Raw genomic sequence first — 19,064 nt, 5'->3', positions numbered from 1 at the left:
GCAATCTCACCAGGAACATATGAAAGGGCCTATTTTCTTACACTCTTGACCAAAACAGTGAATTATCGAACTTTTTCATCTTTGCCAGACTTACAGTTTTTTTATTTAAAGGTATCTGAGGCAATGGGGTTGATTAGAAAAGTTGCACAACTTACAGAAAACTGCATAACTTACATATTGGGTGTGCATGCGTGTGTGTGTGTGTGTGTATGTGTGTATGTATGAAAACAGTACACAGATCAAGATATAGACAATCAGCATCCCACAAGGCTCCTAGATGCCCTCTCCCAACCCCAAAGATAACCACTATTCTGACCTCTATCACCAGGTTTACTTGTTCTTGCCCTTCATATAAATGGAATTCTACAGTATGTATTTTTTACATCCGGCTTCTTTTGCCTAGAACTGTTTGGAAAGTTCATACATGATGTTGCACATATTTGTAGTCTGTGAATTGCCTATTAATATTTCATACTCATTTATTTTTTATTTGTTTATCATTTTCATATTAATTAGTAGGAGTTCTTTGTCTTTATTTTTAAATTTATTTATTTTAACTTATTTTTTATTTATTTATATTTTGGCTGTGCTGGGTCTTCCTTGCCGTGCGTGGGCTTTCTCTAGTTGCAGTGAGTGGGGGCTACTCTTCGTTGCGGTGCGCGGGCTTCTCATTGCAGTGGCTTCTCTTGTTGTGGAGCACGGCCTCTAGGCGTGCAGGCTTCAGTAGTTGTGGCACGAGGGCTCAGTAGTTGTGGCTTGTGGGCTCTAGAGCGCAGGCTCAGTAGTTGGTGGCGCACGGGCTTAGTTGCTCCATGGCATGTGGGATCTTCCCGGACCAGGGCTTGAACCTGTGTCCCCTACATTGGCAGGCGGATTCTTAACCCCTGCTCACCAGGGAAGTACCTCTTTGTCTTTTAAATTAGGGGTGGTGGGTGTACTTTTTCTGTAAAAGACTAGATAGTAAATATTTCAGGCTCTGCAGACTCTGTCAGGACCCTCAACTCTCACTGAGAAGGCAGCCATAAGCAGTGCATAAATAGATGGGCATGACAGTGTTCCAATAAATTTTATTTACAAAATAGGCTGTGGGCTGGATTTGTCCCACTGGTCATAGTTTGCTGACCCCTGTTCTAAATAGTTATATAATGTCCACTCTCCCTGTACAACTATAGAACTTTTGGTATTGTACCCAGTTGAGAATTTATTTACCAACCTCTGTTACAGGTAGAGGTAGCTAATGAATTGTACAATAAGTCAGGAGATGGGGCTTTCTGGAATGCCATTTTTTCCAGAAAAAATTCTGGAAAATTCCTAATTCCTGCCTGGAACATGGAACTATGGCTAAAGGTAAAGCAGCCATCTTGGACCATAAAGCATCACTGAGGATGGAAATGATAGAAGAAACTGAGTCCTTGATATCCATGGAGGCACCATATCAGCTTTTAATGCCTACCCCTAGATTTAATTTTTTTTCAGAGAAAAAATTAAACTTTTATCTTGTTTAAGTCACTGTTGTTTTTGTTAGTAGTAACTAAATGCAATTAATCACTGATACACTCATTCTTTGTTAAATGTATTGCAAATATCTTTTCCTGGTATGTGGCTTTTGTAACTTTCACAATTCCCACGCTTAGGTCTTTAATCCCCCCAAATAGTTTTTTGTATATGGTATATAGCAGGAACATAATTTTAATTTTTCCATATGGATAATGAATTGTTTCAGCACCATTTACTGACTAGTTCAGGATTTCTAAGCAAGGGCATTTTTGGCATTTTGGATATGGCTGTTGTACAGCAATGTCCCATGTATAGCAGGATGTTTAGTATTAATGATCCCTGCCTATTAAATACTTGTAGCAACCTCTAGTCATTGTGATCACTAAAAATGCACATATATATTTCCAGCTTCTTCCATAAAAGGTAGCATTATTTCCGGAAAGTACCGTTGCATCCTTTCTCCACTGATTTGCTATGTTACCTCTATTATAGATTAAGTTTTAAAATATGAAACGGTCTGTTCCTGGGCTCTCTAAACTGTTCTATTCTAAACTCATGCTAATACAACTGGTTTTAGTTAAACTATAGCTTTATAATAATCTATAATATGTGATAGGGAAGTCTTACTACATTATTGATAATTGTCTTGGCCAATCTTTTTTATGTATGTTAGAATCTGATTATTAAATTGCATAGGTCAATTTGGGGAGGACTGCTATCTTTATGATAGTGAGTTTTCCTAATCATGAATTTGATATATAAATCTTTCCGTTTAATATCCATTTCTTTAATGTCTTTTAATACATTTTTATAATTTTATCCATAAAAGTAATATACATTTGTTGAAGATTTATTCCTAGGTACCTTGCATGGTATATTAAAAATCATATTTTAAATCTATTTGTTGCTGGTATATAGGTGTAGAGTTCATGTTTTGTTTTGTTTTTTTAAATTAATTCATTTATTTTTGGCTGTGTTGGGTCTTCGTTGCTGTGCGTGGGCTTTCTCTAGTTGCGACGAGCGGGGACTACTCTTCGTTGTGGTGTGTGAGCTCCTCATTGCAGTGGTTTCTCTTGTTGTGGAGCATGGGCTCTAGGTGTGCGGGCTTCAGTAGTTGTAGCACATGGGCTCAGTAGTTGTGGCTCGCGGGCTCTAGAGCACAGGCTCAGTAGTTGTGGCGCACGGGCTTAGTTGCTTCGCAGCATGTGGGATCCTCCCGGACCAGGGCTCGAACCCGTATCCCCTGCATTGGCAGGCGGATTCTTAACCACTGCACCACCAGGGAAGTCCCAGAGTTCATGTTTTTTAAGGGAACTGAGTTCTAGGCTAATGTTGGCTTCTGGCAGAAATTTATATTCTTTGTCATGTGTTTTAACTTTTGATGTTTCATTTAAATGTTTTAATAGATTTCTCATCTGTTTAATACTAGATTAGACTTTCATTGGATTTATTATTTTTACTTTTTTTTTACTGTGATAGTCACATACATGAAATTCACTCTTTTAAAGTGAACAATTAAGTGATTTGCAGTATATTCACAGAGTTGTGCAACTATCCTATCATTTTCATCACCCCAAAAAGAAACCCTGTCTCCATTAGCAATTACTCTCCATTTCTCTCTCCACCCAGCCCCTGGCAACCACTAATCTGCTTTCTGTCTGTATGGATTTGCCTATTCTGATATTTCATATAAATGAATCATACAGTATATCACCTATTGTGTCTGGCTTATTTCACGTAGCGTATGTTCAGATTTCATCCATGTTATAGCATGTGTCAGTACTTCTTTTTTATTAATGAATATAATTTCATTACATGGATATACCAATTTTGTTTATTCATCAGATGATGGACATTTGGATTGTTTCACTTTTTTGCTATTATGAATAATGCTACTATGAACACTTGTGTACAAGTTTTTCTGTGGACATGTTTTGAATATTCTTAGGTATAGACCTAGGAGTGGAATTTCTAGGTCATATAAAAACTCTATGTTTAATATCTTGAAGAATACATTTCTCTTTGAAACTTATAGCTATAATTGTGATTGTTTTCAAGGTTCCTGGTTAGTATATAAATAATGTTGATATTTTCCTTGTATTACACAAACATTTCATTGCAGATTTCACATGTATGTCAGAGTAGGTAATTCCTTTGAAATCCATTATTAGTAATGGATTGTGTCTTAATTAATCAAATTCAAGTTTTGTGATCAAAGTTGCAATTACTGCACATTGTGTTTTCTTAATAACTTGGAAACAACCTCAAACTTACAGAAAAGTTATAAGTATAGTAAAAAGAACAGTCATCCCTTGGTATCCATGAGGGATTGGTTCCAGGACCTCCCGTGGATACCAAACTCCATAGATGCTCAAGTCTCATATAAAATGGTGCAGTATTTGCATATTACATACGCATATCCTTCTGTACACTTTAAATCCTTTCTAGATTGCTTATAATACCTAATACAATATAAATGCGTTTTACGTTTACAATCCCATGAATATGGAGGCCAACTGTTTTTTTCCTGAATGGTGTGAGAGTAAGTTACTGGCATGATACTCCCTTGCACCAAATATTTTAGTGTGTATTTCCTTCAAGCAAGGACACACTACATTACTAGAGAGCAAGCATCAAATTCAGGAAATTAACACTGATATATTGCTACCATCTAATCCATAGATCCCATTAAAGTTTCACTAGTTGTCCCAATGATATCCTTTATAGCAAAAGTTTATATCACATTGTCAAGTCTCTTTAGTCTCCCTCAATCTGGAACAGTTCTTGAGTCTATGATATGACAGAAATGAACTTGTTTTTCTCATTGCATTCTGTTAGGTGGCACATAATTCCACTTGTCACATTATTGATGTTGTTCACTTTGATCACTTAATTAAGGTGACTTTCCTTTGCATTTGAAAGTATTTTATTGGGGATATATGTATACGTATAGCTGATTCACTTTGTTATAAAGCAGAAACTAACACACCATTGTAAAGCAATTATACTCCAATAAAGATATTAAAAAAAAAAAAGTATTTTACGGGGCGGTACATTGAAGTTATGTAGCTACTATCCTGTTCCTCCTCAGACTTTCAATTTATGATTTACATCAGTGTAGACTCAAGGATTCCTATTTTGTTCAGTTAGTTGTAATATATAATACATCATTATCATTATTTATCTTGAAGTTCCAATTGTCCCAGATTTGGCCCGCAGAATTCCCTTCAAGCTGATTCTGTGCCATTTTGACATGTTCCCGTCCTTCTTTGAGTATTTCCTTACTTTCTGGTACAAGATATCCAGGCTTATTTTGTACTTTCTTTGCCCCAACCCTGGAATCAGCCAATTCTCTAAGAAGCCCTGGTTCCTTTTATGCCATGTTTAGAAACAAAGATTTGGGTGCTAAGCGTGCTCATTGCTTTTTTAGGTGTCACTGATTCCCAAACCCTCCCAGTGGACAGAACTAGGGAATATAAGTACTCCTCCTATCCCACTGTGAAATGACAAGGTTCATTCTAGTTTTTTCCTTTTCTAAATTTGTAAATTCTTTCTCTGACAGTGATAAACGTGGCTTCCGTTATTCTTAATATATTTACTTATTTGATTAGTCCCCCTGAACATAACCAGTTTCCCACTAATCCACTGCCTCCTAACCTCTGCAAATGCTTTTCTCACTCCACATATGTTTCAACACCCTGTGCTGAGTCACTGCCCCTTGCACTCTCCCACCCAATGAATGATCTCCTCATCCCACTCAGACACCCAATGTTGTCCTCACCTCCGAACAGGCACCTTCCTCAGGCTGCTTGGGCTATCACCCTGTGTGGGGCTGCCGACTCCCCACATGGTAACTTTCTTCTCTCCATTGTGGTTCCAACATTATAAGCTGGCTGCTCTCCCGCAAGGACATCCTCCTCATCTCACTTGTGCTCCATCACCCTGCAACAACCTGCTCCCCAGGCAAACACCCACTGTGGTAGATTATATTTTCAAAAGTCATGCCAATATATATCCCATCTGACATGCCCTTATTACAAGATACTGATATTCCTCCACTGAAGACATAGGCTCTATGTTCTTTTCCCTTGAACCTGAATGGACTATTTAACTGCCTTAATCAGTAGAATGCAGTGAAAGTGATGCTGCATGATTTTTTAGGTTAGAAAGCAACACAGCTTCTGCCTGGCTCTTTCTGTTTCTCTCTCTCTGGATGCTTGACCTTGGAATTCAGCCACTATGTTGTGAGGAAGTTCAAACCACATGGAAAAGCCCATGTAGAGAGAAACTGAAGCCCCCAGCTGAAAGCCAGCATCAATTGCCAGATATCTGAGTGAATGAGCACTCAGATGCTTTCAGCTCTAAGCCTTTGAGCTTTTCAACTGATATCCCAGATGTTGTGGAGAAGAGACAAACCATTCCTGCTGTGAGCTATGTAAATTCCAGACACATGTAAACCTGGAAAGATAATACATGATTATTGCTATTTTGAGCCATTCAGTTTTGGAGTAATCTGGTACACTGCCAAAGTAATTAGAACACCCCTCTCACACTGCTCAGGGTCAGAAAAACTGCTTAGATGTTCTCTTTGCCTCTCTTAGGCTCCTACCATACAACAGGCTGTCTTCCTACACAGACGCCTTCTTTACTGTGCTTAGGTTCCAATATCTTATAACAGGCTGCCTTGCCAGGTTGATGCCTTCCTTATTCTGTTTTGGCTTTGAAACTCCATGCTGATTGTCTCTTGAGGCATTGGTTAACAGGCAGCCCATATCTATAATCCCTGAGAGAAAAGAAACTCATAAGGTAGGCAGGCCCCTGTTTACCCTGGCTCCCTGCCTGGGAATAATTTTCTGACTATGGAATTGTAAGATAGAGTCCAAACGAAGCACAGTGGTCCCATTTTGCTGAGTAACAGAGATCAGAGTTCAGGGCAGATGAAGCAGTTGGAATCTTTAGGACACAGGGAGATAAAGAACACCAGAAGGTAAATAGGTGGGTAAATACAAAAGTCTATATTTTTTAGTGATTTCTCTAAAGGATAACTGACTGAATAAAGCAAAACATGTGCAAGATGGAGTTTATATTTGTAGAAGTAAAAGATGAGACAAATATAGCTCAAAGAATGGGTGAATATAAATGGAATTATACTGTTATAAGATTATTACATTTGTGAAGTGTCAGCTATCGAGGCAAGTGGGAAGTATGAAGAGGGAGGTATGAAGTGGTAAAATATTGACTAACTAGACTTTGATAGGTTAATAATGCACATTATTAGCCCTAGAGCAAGCATTAAAAAATTATAAGAAGAATATGCTAAGATGCCAATAGGGGAAATAAAATGGAATACTAACAAATATTTGATTAACCTAGAATAAGACAGGAAAGGAAAAGAACAAGAAAGGATCCCCCCCCCAAAAAAGGGACAAATGGAAAAGAAACAGCAAGATGGTAGATTACAACCCAACTATGTCAATAATTAAAACAAAAAAATGGAATGGATAAAAAATGGATAAAACACAGAATGGATTAAAAAAAAAAGACTCAACTATATACTATACGGAAGAGACGAACTCTAAATATAAAGACACAAATAGATTGAAATTAAAAGGACAGAGAAAGTTATACTGTGCACACAATAGGCTTATATTAATATGAGACAAAATAAACGTCAAGACACAGAGTTGATTACTAGGAAAGAGGAATATTTTTTAGGGATAAAAAGGCAGTTTGGGGGCTTCCCTGGTGGCACGGTGGTTAAGAATCCTCCTGCCAATGCAGGGGACATAGGTTCGAGCCCTGGTCTGGGAAGATCCCATATGCTGCGGAGCAACTAAGCCCATGCGCCACAACTACTGAGCCTGTGCTCTAGAGCTGCTACCCACAACTACTGAGCCTGCGTGCTGAAACTACTGAAGCCTGTGCGCCTAGAGCCCGTGCTCCACAACAAAAGAAGCCACCGCAACAAGAAGACCACGCACCACAAGGAAGAGTAGCCCCCGCTCACCACAACAAGAGAAAAGCCCACACGCAGCAATGAAGACCCAGCGCAGCCAAAAAAAAAAGGTAGTTTGGGGACATCCCTGGCAGTCCAGTGGTTAACGCTCCACACTTCCACTGCAGGGGGCACGGGTTCGATCCCTGGTCAGGGAACTAAGATCCTATATGCCATGCAGCCAAAAAAAAAAACTGTTTAAAAAAAAAATGCTTGCATTCCTATACACTAATGACGAAAAATCAGAAAGAGAAACTAAGGAGACAATCCCATTTACCATTGCAACAAAAAGAATAAAATACCTAGGAATAAACGTACCTAAGGAGGCAAAAGACTTGTACTCAGAAAACTATAAAACACTGATGAAAGAAATCAAAGATGACATAAACAGATGGAGAAATATACCATGTTCTTGGATTGGAAGAATCAACATTGTGCAAATGACTATACTACCCAAAGCAATCTACAGATTCAATGCAATCCCTATCAAACTACCAATGGTATTTTTCACAGAACTAGAACAAAAAAGTTCACAATTTGTATGGAAACACAAAAGACCCCGAATAGCCAAAGCAATCTTGAGAAAGAAAAATGGAGCTGGAGGGATCAGGCTTCCTGACTTCAGACAATACTACAAAGCTACAGTAATCAAGACAGTATGGTACTGGCACAAAAACAGAAATATAGATCAACGGAACAGGATAGAAAGCCCAGAGATAAACCCACGCACATATGGTCACCTTATTTTTGATAAAGGAGGCAAGAATATACAATGGAGAAAAGACAGCCTCTTCAATAAGTGGTGCTGGGAAAACTGGACAGCTACATGTAAAAGAATGAAATTAGAACACTCCCTAACACCATACACAAAAATAAACTCAAAATGGATTAAAGACCTAAATGTAAGGCCAGACACTATAAAACTCTTAGAGGAAAACATAGGCAGAACACTCTATGACATACATCACAGCAAGATCCTTTTTGACCCACCTCCTAGAGAAATGGAAATAAAAATAAAAATAAACAAATGGGACCTAATGAAACTTAAAAGCTTTTGCATAGCAAGGAAACCATAAACAAGATGAAAAGACAACTCTCAGAATGGGAGAAAATATTTGCAAACGAAGCAACTGACAAAGGATTAATCTCCAAAATATACAAGCAGCTCGTGCAGCTCAATATCAAAAAAACAAACAACCCAATTAAAAAATGGGCAGAAGACCTAAATAGACATTTCTCCAAAGAAGATATACAGATTGCCAACAAACACATGAAAGGATGATCAACATCACTAATCATTAGAGAAATGCAAATCAAAACCACAATGAGGTATCACCTCACAATGGTCAGAATGGCCATCATCAAAAAATCTATAAACAATAAATGCTGGAGAGGGTGTGGAGAAAAGGGAACCCTCTTGGCAGTGTTGGTGGGAATGTAAACTGATACAGCCACAATGGAGAACAGTATGGAGGTTCCTTAAAAAAACTAAAAATAGAATTACCATATGACCCAGCAATCCCACTACCGGGCATATACCCTGAGCAAACCATAATTCAAAAAGAGACATGTACCACAATGTTCATTGCAGCACTATTTACAATAGCCAGGACATGGAAGCAACCTAAGTGTCCATCGACAGATTGAGGCCACTATTCCTGGCTTACTGTGTCCTCACATGACCTTTCTCCTGGGCACAGGCACAGGTAGAGAGATCTCTGGTGTCTCTTCCTCTTCTTATAAGAACACGAATCCTATCAGATTAGCGCTCCACCCTTATGGCCTCATTTTACCTTAATTTCCGACTTAAAGGCTTTATCTCCAAATAGAATCATGTTGCAGATTAGGGCTTCAATATATGAATTTGAGGAGGACACAATTCAGTCCATAACACCGTATACCAGGAAGATGTAACAATGCTAAATAAGTAAGCACCTAATTGAGTTTCAAAATGTATGAAGAAAAACTGATGAAACTAAAGAGAGGACTAGGTGAATCCACAATTATTGTTAGAGATTTTAGTTATTAATAAAACAATTAGAAAATCAGTAAAAACATAAAAGATCTGATGCTATACCCAACAAATGCAGAGTACATATCCTTCTCAAGAACATATGGAATGCTGACAAGGACAGACTGTATGGTGGGCCATAAAATATATCAATATTGTTCAAAAGATTAAATCTGACAGATTATGCTCTCTGGTAACAATAGAATTAAATTAGAAATCAATAACAATAAAATACCTGGAAAAATCCCCAAATATTTGGAAATTAAACAACACTGTTCTAAATATTAAGTTACGAGGAAAATTAGAGGGTATTTTGAACTACATGATAGTACAACCACAAAATATCCAGATTCACGGATGCAGCTGAAGTAGTTCTTATAGACATTTATACCTTTAAATACCTATTTTAGAAAAAGAAGAAAGCTTTAAAATGAGTAACCTAAGTTTCTACCTTAAGATGCTAGGAAAGAAGAGTAAATTAAACCCAAAGTAGAATGAAAGAAATAATTAAAAGCAAAATCAATGAAATAGAAAATAGGTAAATAAAAGAGAAAATGAACACGTCCAAGAGTTGATTCTTTGGAAAGATTAATAATTAATAAGCCCTCTAGTGATACTAGTCAAGGAAAAGCAATAAAACGCAAATTACAAATATCAGGAATGAAAGAGATGTCACTACAAATTCTACAGACATCAAAAGAATATTAACAGAATAATATATACAGTTTTATGCCAATAAATTCCATAACTTAGATGAAATGGACAAATTCCTCAAAAATCTGAATAGTTGTAAAACTCTTAAACTAAATCAAGCAACTCTCACAGAGAAAGCTCTAGGCTCAGGTGGAAGAACATACATTTATGGAAGAAATAACAGTCACACAAACTTTTCCCAAAAACAGGAGCATTTTCATTCACTTTACGGGTCAGCATAATATTGATGCCAAAACCTGACAAAGACAATATAATAAAAGAAAATTATGAGGTGGGACTTCTAAATAGTGTGGCAGAGTGAGTAGCTTGACAAATCTTCCCCAAAAGCAACAATAAACTGGATATAATTGTCTAAAGCAATCATTTCAGGATTCTGAAAATTGACTAAAGGTACACAGCAAATGGAGTAGCAGTTATTCATGAAAATCAATAGAACTTTGAGTTAGGAACAATAAGAGTCTGTTCAACTTTAAAGGGACAAACTGTGAAAACTAGCAGCTTCACCACCAGAGGGGGCTCAATAGATTTGGAATGGAACTTGGATGAACTCTAAGTTCAATAGCATTGTCAACAACAGTAGCACATTCGGTAGCATATGAACAAGGAAAAACAGTGGCTCAGATAGTCTGAGGTTTCAATACTAGGTGGGGCAAAAAATGGATTGGCAGACTCTCCAGAAATTTATTAAGGAGGTCTGGGAAATAAGTCATAGGAGGCCCTAATAAACTCTCCACATATCCGTGCAGGAGAGACCAGAGAGGGCCCAAACTATGCACACACAAATGGCTGACTATGAGTCAGCACACAAATGCAAAGGAGATGAGAGGGCACAGAAATTAAAAGCCAAGGCAGCCATAAAACCTGCTTGAATTTGAACACAAAGTAAACTTTAAGACATAAAATACTACTAGAAACAAAAGGACATCTCCATAATGATAAAAAGGCCAATTCTTTAGGAAAATAAAGTAGTTATAAATGTATACACATCTAACAAGGAAGCCTTAAAGCATATGAAGCAAAACAACAGAATTTAAAAGAGAAATGGGAAACAACAGTTGTAGCTGGAGACTTCAATACTCCACTCTCAATACTTGATAGAACAACTAAACAGAAGATCAGCAAGGATATTGAAGACTTGAACAGTGCTATCAACCAACTTGACCTAATTGATTCTATCCAATGACAGCAGAATATATAATCTTCAAGCATACAAAAAACAAGTCTCATAAATCTAAAAGGATTGAAATTGTACTAGGTATGTTCTCCAACCATGTTGGAATTAAGTTAGAAATCAACAATGGATATAAATTTGGGATATCCCCAAGTATTTGAAAATTAAACACTGTTCTTTTAAATAACTGATGGGTTAAAGAACAATCTACAAGGGAAGTTAGAAAATATTTTCAATTGAATGAAAATGGAAAAGCAGAATATCAAAATTTATAAGACATAACTAAAGTGGTGCTTAGAGGGAAACTTACAGCTTTAAATACCTATAGAAAAAGAAATCAAGCTTATAGACATGGAACAGATCGGTGATGACAGAGGTGGGGTTGGGGGTTGGGTGAAATGGGTGAAGCATGTCAAAAGGTACAAACTTCCAGTTATAAAATAAATAAGTCATGGGGATGTAATGTACAGCATGGTGACTATAGTTAATAATACTGTATTACATATTTGAGAGTTGCTAAGAGAAAAGATCTTAAAAATTCTCATCACAAGGAAAAACCTTTGTAACTACGTATGGTGATGTGCTATGGAGATCAATTCACTATATATACAAATATTGAATCATTATGTTATATACCTGAAACTAACATAATGTTGTATGTCAATTATACCTCAACAGAACAAAAGTGCCTACAGAAAAATGGAGCATACTGAATCAATAACATAAGCTTCCACCTTAAGAAACTAAAAAAGACCAAATTAAATCCAAAGCAAGCAGAAGGAAGGAAATAAAATAATACAGATGAGAGTAGAAATTAATGAAATAGGAAACAGAAAAACAATAGAGAAACTCAATAAAGTCAAAGTTCTTTGAAGAGCCAACAAAATTGATAAGTCTTTAGCTACTTTGACCAAGAAAAAAGAAGACATAAATTAACAAGATTAGAAATAAAAGTGAGGACGTAACTGTTGACCTTACAGAAAGTAAAAGGACTAGGGAAATATAATAAGCAGCTTCATGTCAAGAAATTAGATAACTTAGATATAACAGATAAATTTCTAGGAAGACACAATTACTAAACTGACTCAAAAAGAAATTAAAAATCCATACAGATATATATTAATTAAAGAAATTAAATAAGTAATTTTAAATCTTCCTACAAACAAAAGCCCAGGCACAGATGGCTTTACTGGTAAATTCTACCAAATATTCAAAGAATAAATAATAACCACCTTTCATAAACCCTTTCAGAAAATAGAGGACGGGACACTTCCCAACTCATTCAATGAGGCTAATATTACCCTGATACCAAAGCCAGACAAAGACATCAGAAGAAAAGAATTCTGTATGTAAAAAATTCTCAGGAATTCACAAAATGAACAAACAAAACTGATTAGCACTAATACATGAGTTTAACAAGGCCACAAGATACAAGGTCAGTATAAAAACGTCAACTGTATTTCTATATATGCTTAAATATTTAAAGAAGAAATAATACCAATCTTTCAGAAAAGAGGGAATGGTTCCTAATTCATCCTATGAGGCCATCCTATAACACCAAAGTCAGACAAAGACATCACATGAAGAGAAAACTACAAATTAATATTCCTCTTGAAATTATACAAAAAACTTTAAATTATTAGCAAACCTAATCTAGCAACATAAAGGGATTATTTACCCTGACTGAGTGGGATTTATCCAAGGAATGCACAGCTGGTTCAACATCAGAAAATTATATTAATACATCATAGTAATGTGAAAAAATGACATGATTATCTCAATAGACACAGAAAAAGCATATGATAAAATCCAACACCCACTCATGATAAAAACTCTCAAAAAACTAGAAAATAAAAGGGAACTTCATCAACCTGACAAAAGGCACCTAAAGCTAATAGTGTATGTAATGGGAAAAGACTGAATATTTTCCTCTTCAGATCAAAACAAGATAAAGATGTCCATTCTTGCCACCTTTATTCAGCATTGTATTGGAGGTTCTAGTCAGTGCAATAGACCAAAATAAGGAAGTAAAAGGCATCCACACTGGAAAGGAATAAGTTAAACTATCTTCATTCACAGATGACATGATGTAGAAAATCCTAAAACTTTCCCTCCACCCCCACCCCCACTCCATCTACTAGAACTAAGAAATGAGTTCAGGACGGTCACAGTATATCAGATCAATTTACAAAAATCAATTGTAAATGTGGTATATTTATGTAATGTAATATTTTTCAGCCATAAAAAGGAAAGAAATACTAATACATGCTGTACTGTGGATGAACCTTGAAAACATGTTAAGTAAAAGAAGCCAGATACAAAAGGCCACATGTTACATGGTTTCATACATATGAAATATCCAGAGGAGCAAATCTATAGAGACAGAAAGTAGATCAGTAGTGGGTAGGGGCTGGGCACAGAGAGCAATGGAGAGTGATGGCTAATGGAGCCAGGGTTTCTTTGGGGGTGAAAATGTTCTAGAATTAGATAGTTGTGGTGGTGGCACAACTGTGCATATATATGCTACAAACCCCTGGGAATACACTAAAACCACTAAATTTTACACTTTAAAAGGATGAATTTCATGGTATGGGAATTGCATCTAAATTTTTAAAACCTATTGTATTTCTACACATTAGTAATGAATAATCTGAAAGTGAAAATTAAAAATAAATTCAATTAACAAAGAACATAAAATTATTAGGGATAAACTTAATGAAAGGAGAACAAGACTTATACACTGAAAAATTTAAAACATTACTGAGAAAAATGAAATATAAACAAATAAGAGACATTCCATGTTCATGGATTGGACGACTAAATACTGAGATGGCATTCTCCCCAAATTGATCTATATATCCAATGCATTCCCTATTAAAATCCCAGCAGGCTTTTTGTAGAAACTGATAAGCTGATCCTTATTGACATGGAATTGCAAAAGACCCAGATTAGTCAAAACAATTTTGAAAAAGAAGACATGGACTTCCCTGGTGGCGCAGTGGTTAAGAATTTGCCTGCCAATGCAGGGGACATGGGTTCGAGCCCTGGTCTGGGAAGATCCCCCACGCCGCGGAGCAACTAAGCCCGTGCACCACAACTGCTGAGCCCGCGAGCCACAACTACTGAAGCCTGCGTGCCTAGAGCCCATGCTCCGAAACAAGAGAAGCCACCACAATGAGAAGCCCGCACACCACAACGAAGAGTAGCCCCCGCTCGCCACAACTAGAGAAAGCCTGCATGCAGCAACAAAGACCCAACTCAGCCAAAAATAAATAATAAAGTAAATTAATTAATTTAAAAAAGAAGACAAAGGACTTACTCTATCACATTTCAAACTTAATATAATGGTACAGTAATCAAAACAGTATGGTAAGGGCATAATGATAGGCCTATAATTCAATGGCACAGAATAGAGAATCTAGAAATAAACTCATATTTATGGTCAATTGATTTTTGGTGATGACAATTCAACAGGGAAAGGATTTTTTTTCCAATAAATGTTGCTGGGACAATTGGATATCCATATGCAAATTGGATGAATTCAGACCCTTACCTTACATCATACAGAAAACTTACTCAAATTAATTATAAACTTAAATGTAAGTGCAAAAACTGTCATTCTTTTAGAAGAAAACGTAGGAGAAAACCTGCAAGACTCTGGGTTAGGCAACAAATTCATAGATACGACACAACAAAAGCACAAGCCTAAAAAAATGGATAAATTTGACTCCATCAAAATTCAAATCTTTTGTGCTCCCAAATACACTATCAAGAAAATGAAAGAACAAGCCACAGACTGGGAGAGAATATTTGCAATACTTATATCTGGCAAAGGACTTGTATCCAAAACTTAAAACTCCATACTAAGGAGATAAATAGACCAGTTGAAAAAAAATGAGCAAAAGGCGTGGACACTCAGTAAAAGAAAACGTATGAATGGCCAAGTAGCATATAGAAAGATGCTCAATATCATTATCATCAAGGAAATGCAAATTTAAAACGGTCATGATATACACTCACTAAAATAGCTAAAACTAAAAAGACTGACAATACCTAGTATTAGCCAGGATGTAGAGCAGATTTAATGCTCACACATTTCTTGTGGGAGTGCTAACCTGTATATTTATTCTGTGATATAGTTTTAGTAGTTTATTTTAACATTAAACATCCACTCATTATAAGACCAGTAATTCTACTGCTAGGCATTTATCTGAGAGAAATAAACATATATGTCCAGAAAAAGATTTGTGCATGAATGTTCATATATTTACTCATAACAAATATTGTAAATAATGCAAATGTCCCTCAACAGGAGAATGGATAAACAAATTGTGGCATATTCTTACAATGCAATACTATGTAGTGAATGTAATGTAATGAATACTAACACATGCAACAACATGGGTGAACCTCAAAAACATTCTGCTGAAAAAATTCCACCTCTCTCACTGAATCCGTCATCAAGTTTTGTGTATTTTGTCCTCACAATGTATCTCATGTCTTTTTTCTCCTTTTCTTTTTTCTTTTTAAAAATTGAGATATAATTTACATATAACATTGTATTACTTTTAGGTATAGAGTAATAATTTGATATATGTATATAATGCAAAACACAAAAAAGTACATCCTGCATGATCCTGGTTATATGAAGTTCTGTAACAGACAAAACTAATTTATAGTGCTATAAATCAGATCAATGGTTTCATGACATGGGGAATGGGAAACTTCAGTTGCACAGGGGTATGAGGGAACATTCTGGGGTATCAGAAATGTTCTTCTACATCTGGAAAAGAATGGTGGTTACTTGGGTTAATACCTTTGTCAAATGTCATTGTGCTGTAGATACTTGAAATGTTATTGTATGTAAACTATTCCTCAATAAGGTTTATTAAACTTTTTAAATACTCAAAGAGTTAAGGGATAAGATAGCATCCATTAAAATTATTGGAGGTTTTAAAACAAAGCAGGTAGAGATTTTAATTTAAGAAAAGACAGGTATGAAAATTCAGTTTAAAATCTTAGACATGAATAGCATTTGAAATATCTGAGTAGATAACTGGACATAACTACTATATGTAAACTGGACCCAGTGAAACAGAATAGTAGTGAATTGAATGAGAGAATTAAGAAAATCACCTAGAACTAGAGAGCTAAAGACACTGAGAATTTGAAGAGTAGTTTGGAGACATGGAAGATGGATCAAGATGCTGTAATATATGTGTAATAAATTTTGGAAAGAGAAAATGGAAAAAGGCAATATTCAAAGAAATAATCACTGATTTTTTTTTTAAGAATTGAAGAAAGACAACAGTCTTCATGTTGAAAAAGCATATCAAGTGAGGGACAAATTTTAAAAAATCACTCTCAGATATATTCCAGAGAAACCGCTGAAAATCAAAGATTTTAAAAAATCCTAAAAGCTATTAGAAAAGAGAGACCACATATAACGGAGTAAAAATCAGACTTAGAACAGGTTGCTCACAATTAACAATAAATGCCAGATGATAATGATGTATCGTTAAAGTGCTAAGGAAAAAATGAATGATATATCTCTATCATATATATGATAAATAATAAAATTATATATACATATTATATACTATCATTCAGTAATGAAGGCAAAATAAAGACATTTTAAACATCTATAGAACAAGAGTTTCCCATTCATATATACTCACTGAAAGAACAATTAAAGGACAGATTGCAGCAAGAAGGAAAATAAAGCCAGAAGGAATGGTATACAAGCAACAGAGAGCAAAGTAATTGGCAAAGCATATTGGTAAACCTAAGTAGTTACTAAAACAACAGTAACATTTTGTGTTAAAAAAAAAACACTAATACTAGAATTCAAAATAAAAATCACATGGAAGATGCTGAGAGGGAAGTTAAAGAATATCAAAAAGAAAAATCACACAGAGATGCTTAGAGGGAAGTTGAAGCATATCAAAGTCCTTTTTAAAAAATTTTTGTTTTACATAACTGGAATGTCATTTATTGTCAAAGTGGTGAAAGATGTCTCAAGCCCCTACATCCCTTTTTGTTCCTGTCAATAATCCTGTAAACTAAAGGAGGGAAGGGACATGTAGTTGATATTGCAACCCAGTGTGTGTACATAAGACAGAACACAAAGTTACACAAGGTAATAATCATTATGTGAGTGATCACTATGATATTTTACATTCTGTTCTGCCTTATTATATTTCACTTTTTTGGTATTATTTAATAACATTTTAAAATTGATTTCATTGTCCACATGGTCCTGAAGCTTGAAAAACACTTGTAAAAGTGTTTCCTGAGAAGTCCTAAGTACTACCTCTCCTGCTTTAAAAATATATGATACCAAGACAGAAATTAGGTAAAAATTAAAAGTTAAATGAAAAGAGATATGATAGAGATTGGTTAATTAGTATAAAGTGCTCTGATATCCTCTCAGTTTAGGATATTTTACTTGATGAATGTTCACATTATAACTAGCAGCATCCTATCACCAGAATGGAAGGCTTGAATTCATCTTTATAACCACCTCTCTCATTGAATCAGTCATCAAGTTTTGTGTATTTTATCCTCACAATGTATCTCATGTCTTTTTTCTCCTTTTTTCTTTTTAAAAATTGAGATATAATTGACATATAACATTGCATTACTTTTAGGTATACAAAGTAATAATTTGATATATGTATATAATGCAAAATGATCAAAGTTCTTTCTTTGTTTCAGTAGAGGACAGAAATCCTGAAAAACTTTAAACTTTGTTAGCAAAATAAGGGTGTATGGATGCCAAAATTTTAACTGTAACGAACAGAATATAAAAATAATGAATAACTTCCAAATTTAAAAGGGGAATAAGGAAAACTCATTGTAACAGAAGGAAAAGAGAATAAAAAACACAAGAAAAAGAAGATTAAATAGAAAACACAAAATTAATGGTAGAAATAAGTCCAAATATTGTACATTACAATAATTATAACTGGATAGAAGTTACCTACAAATAAAAGACAGAGACTCTGAAATTGGTTTTTAAAAATCCAGCTACAGGGACTTCCCTGGTGGTCCAATGGGTAAGGCTCCACGTTCCCAGTGCAGGGGGCCCAGGTTCGATCCCTGGTTGGGTAACTAGATATCCCACATGCGTGCCACAACTAAGAGTCTGCGTGCCACAACTAAGAAGCCCACATGCCGCAACTAAGACCCGGCGCAGCCAAAAATAAATAAGTAAATAAAAAATAATTTTTAAAAAATCCAGCTCCATGCTATTTAAAGAAACATATCAAAAACGAAATGACACTCAAACGTTGAAAATCAAGGGATGAAAAAGTTATGTCAAATACCAGCAAAAGAAAGTTGACATGAGTAGAATTTAAGTAGATAAATATTTAATAGGAAAAATAACAAGTTTCACTGAGACTAGGAAAATTTGACCCCACCCCCGCCAGGGTTGAAAACAATAAGTAGGAAATTTTGTTAAGATATATTTGTGTTGAGTCTTTTTTTTAGTTGCGGCATGCAGACTTCTTAGTTGTGGCATGCGGGCTTCTTAGTTGCAGTATGCATGTGGTATCTAGTTCCCTGACCAGGGATGGAACGTGGGTCGCCTGCATTGGGAGTGCGGAGTCTTACCCACTGGACCACCAGGGAAGTCCCTGTGTTGAATCTTTAAAATTGAACCTTAAATCTAC

The 19,064-nt window shown here is 35.7% G+C and overlaps 1 protein-coding gene across 6 annotated transcripts in view; it reads left to right on the top strand.

Moving 5' to 3' along the window:
* The window catches only part of FAM149B1 (family with sequence similarity 149 member B1), a 62,129-nt gene that overhangs the window by 8,942 nt on the left and 34,123 nt on the right, over positions 1-19,064 (top strand). The window lies entirely within an intron of this gene.

This window comes from Eubalaena glacialis, chromosome 1, assembly GCF_028564815.1.
Source record: "Eubalaena glacialis isolate mEubGla1 chromosome 1, mEubGla1.1.hap2.+ XY, whole genome shotgun sequence".
Classification (NCBI taxonomy): Eukaryota; Metazoa; Chordata; class Mammalia; order Artiodactyla; family Balaenidae; genus Eubalaena; species Eubalaena glacialis.
This window is presented reverse-complemented; position numbering and strand designations above follow the sequence as displayed.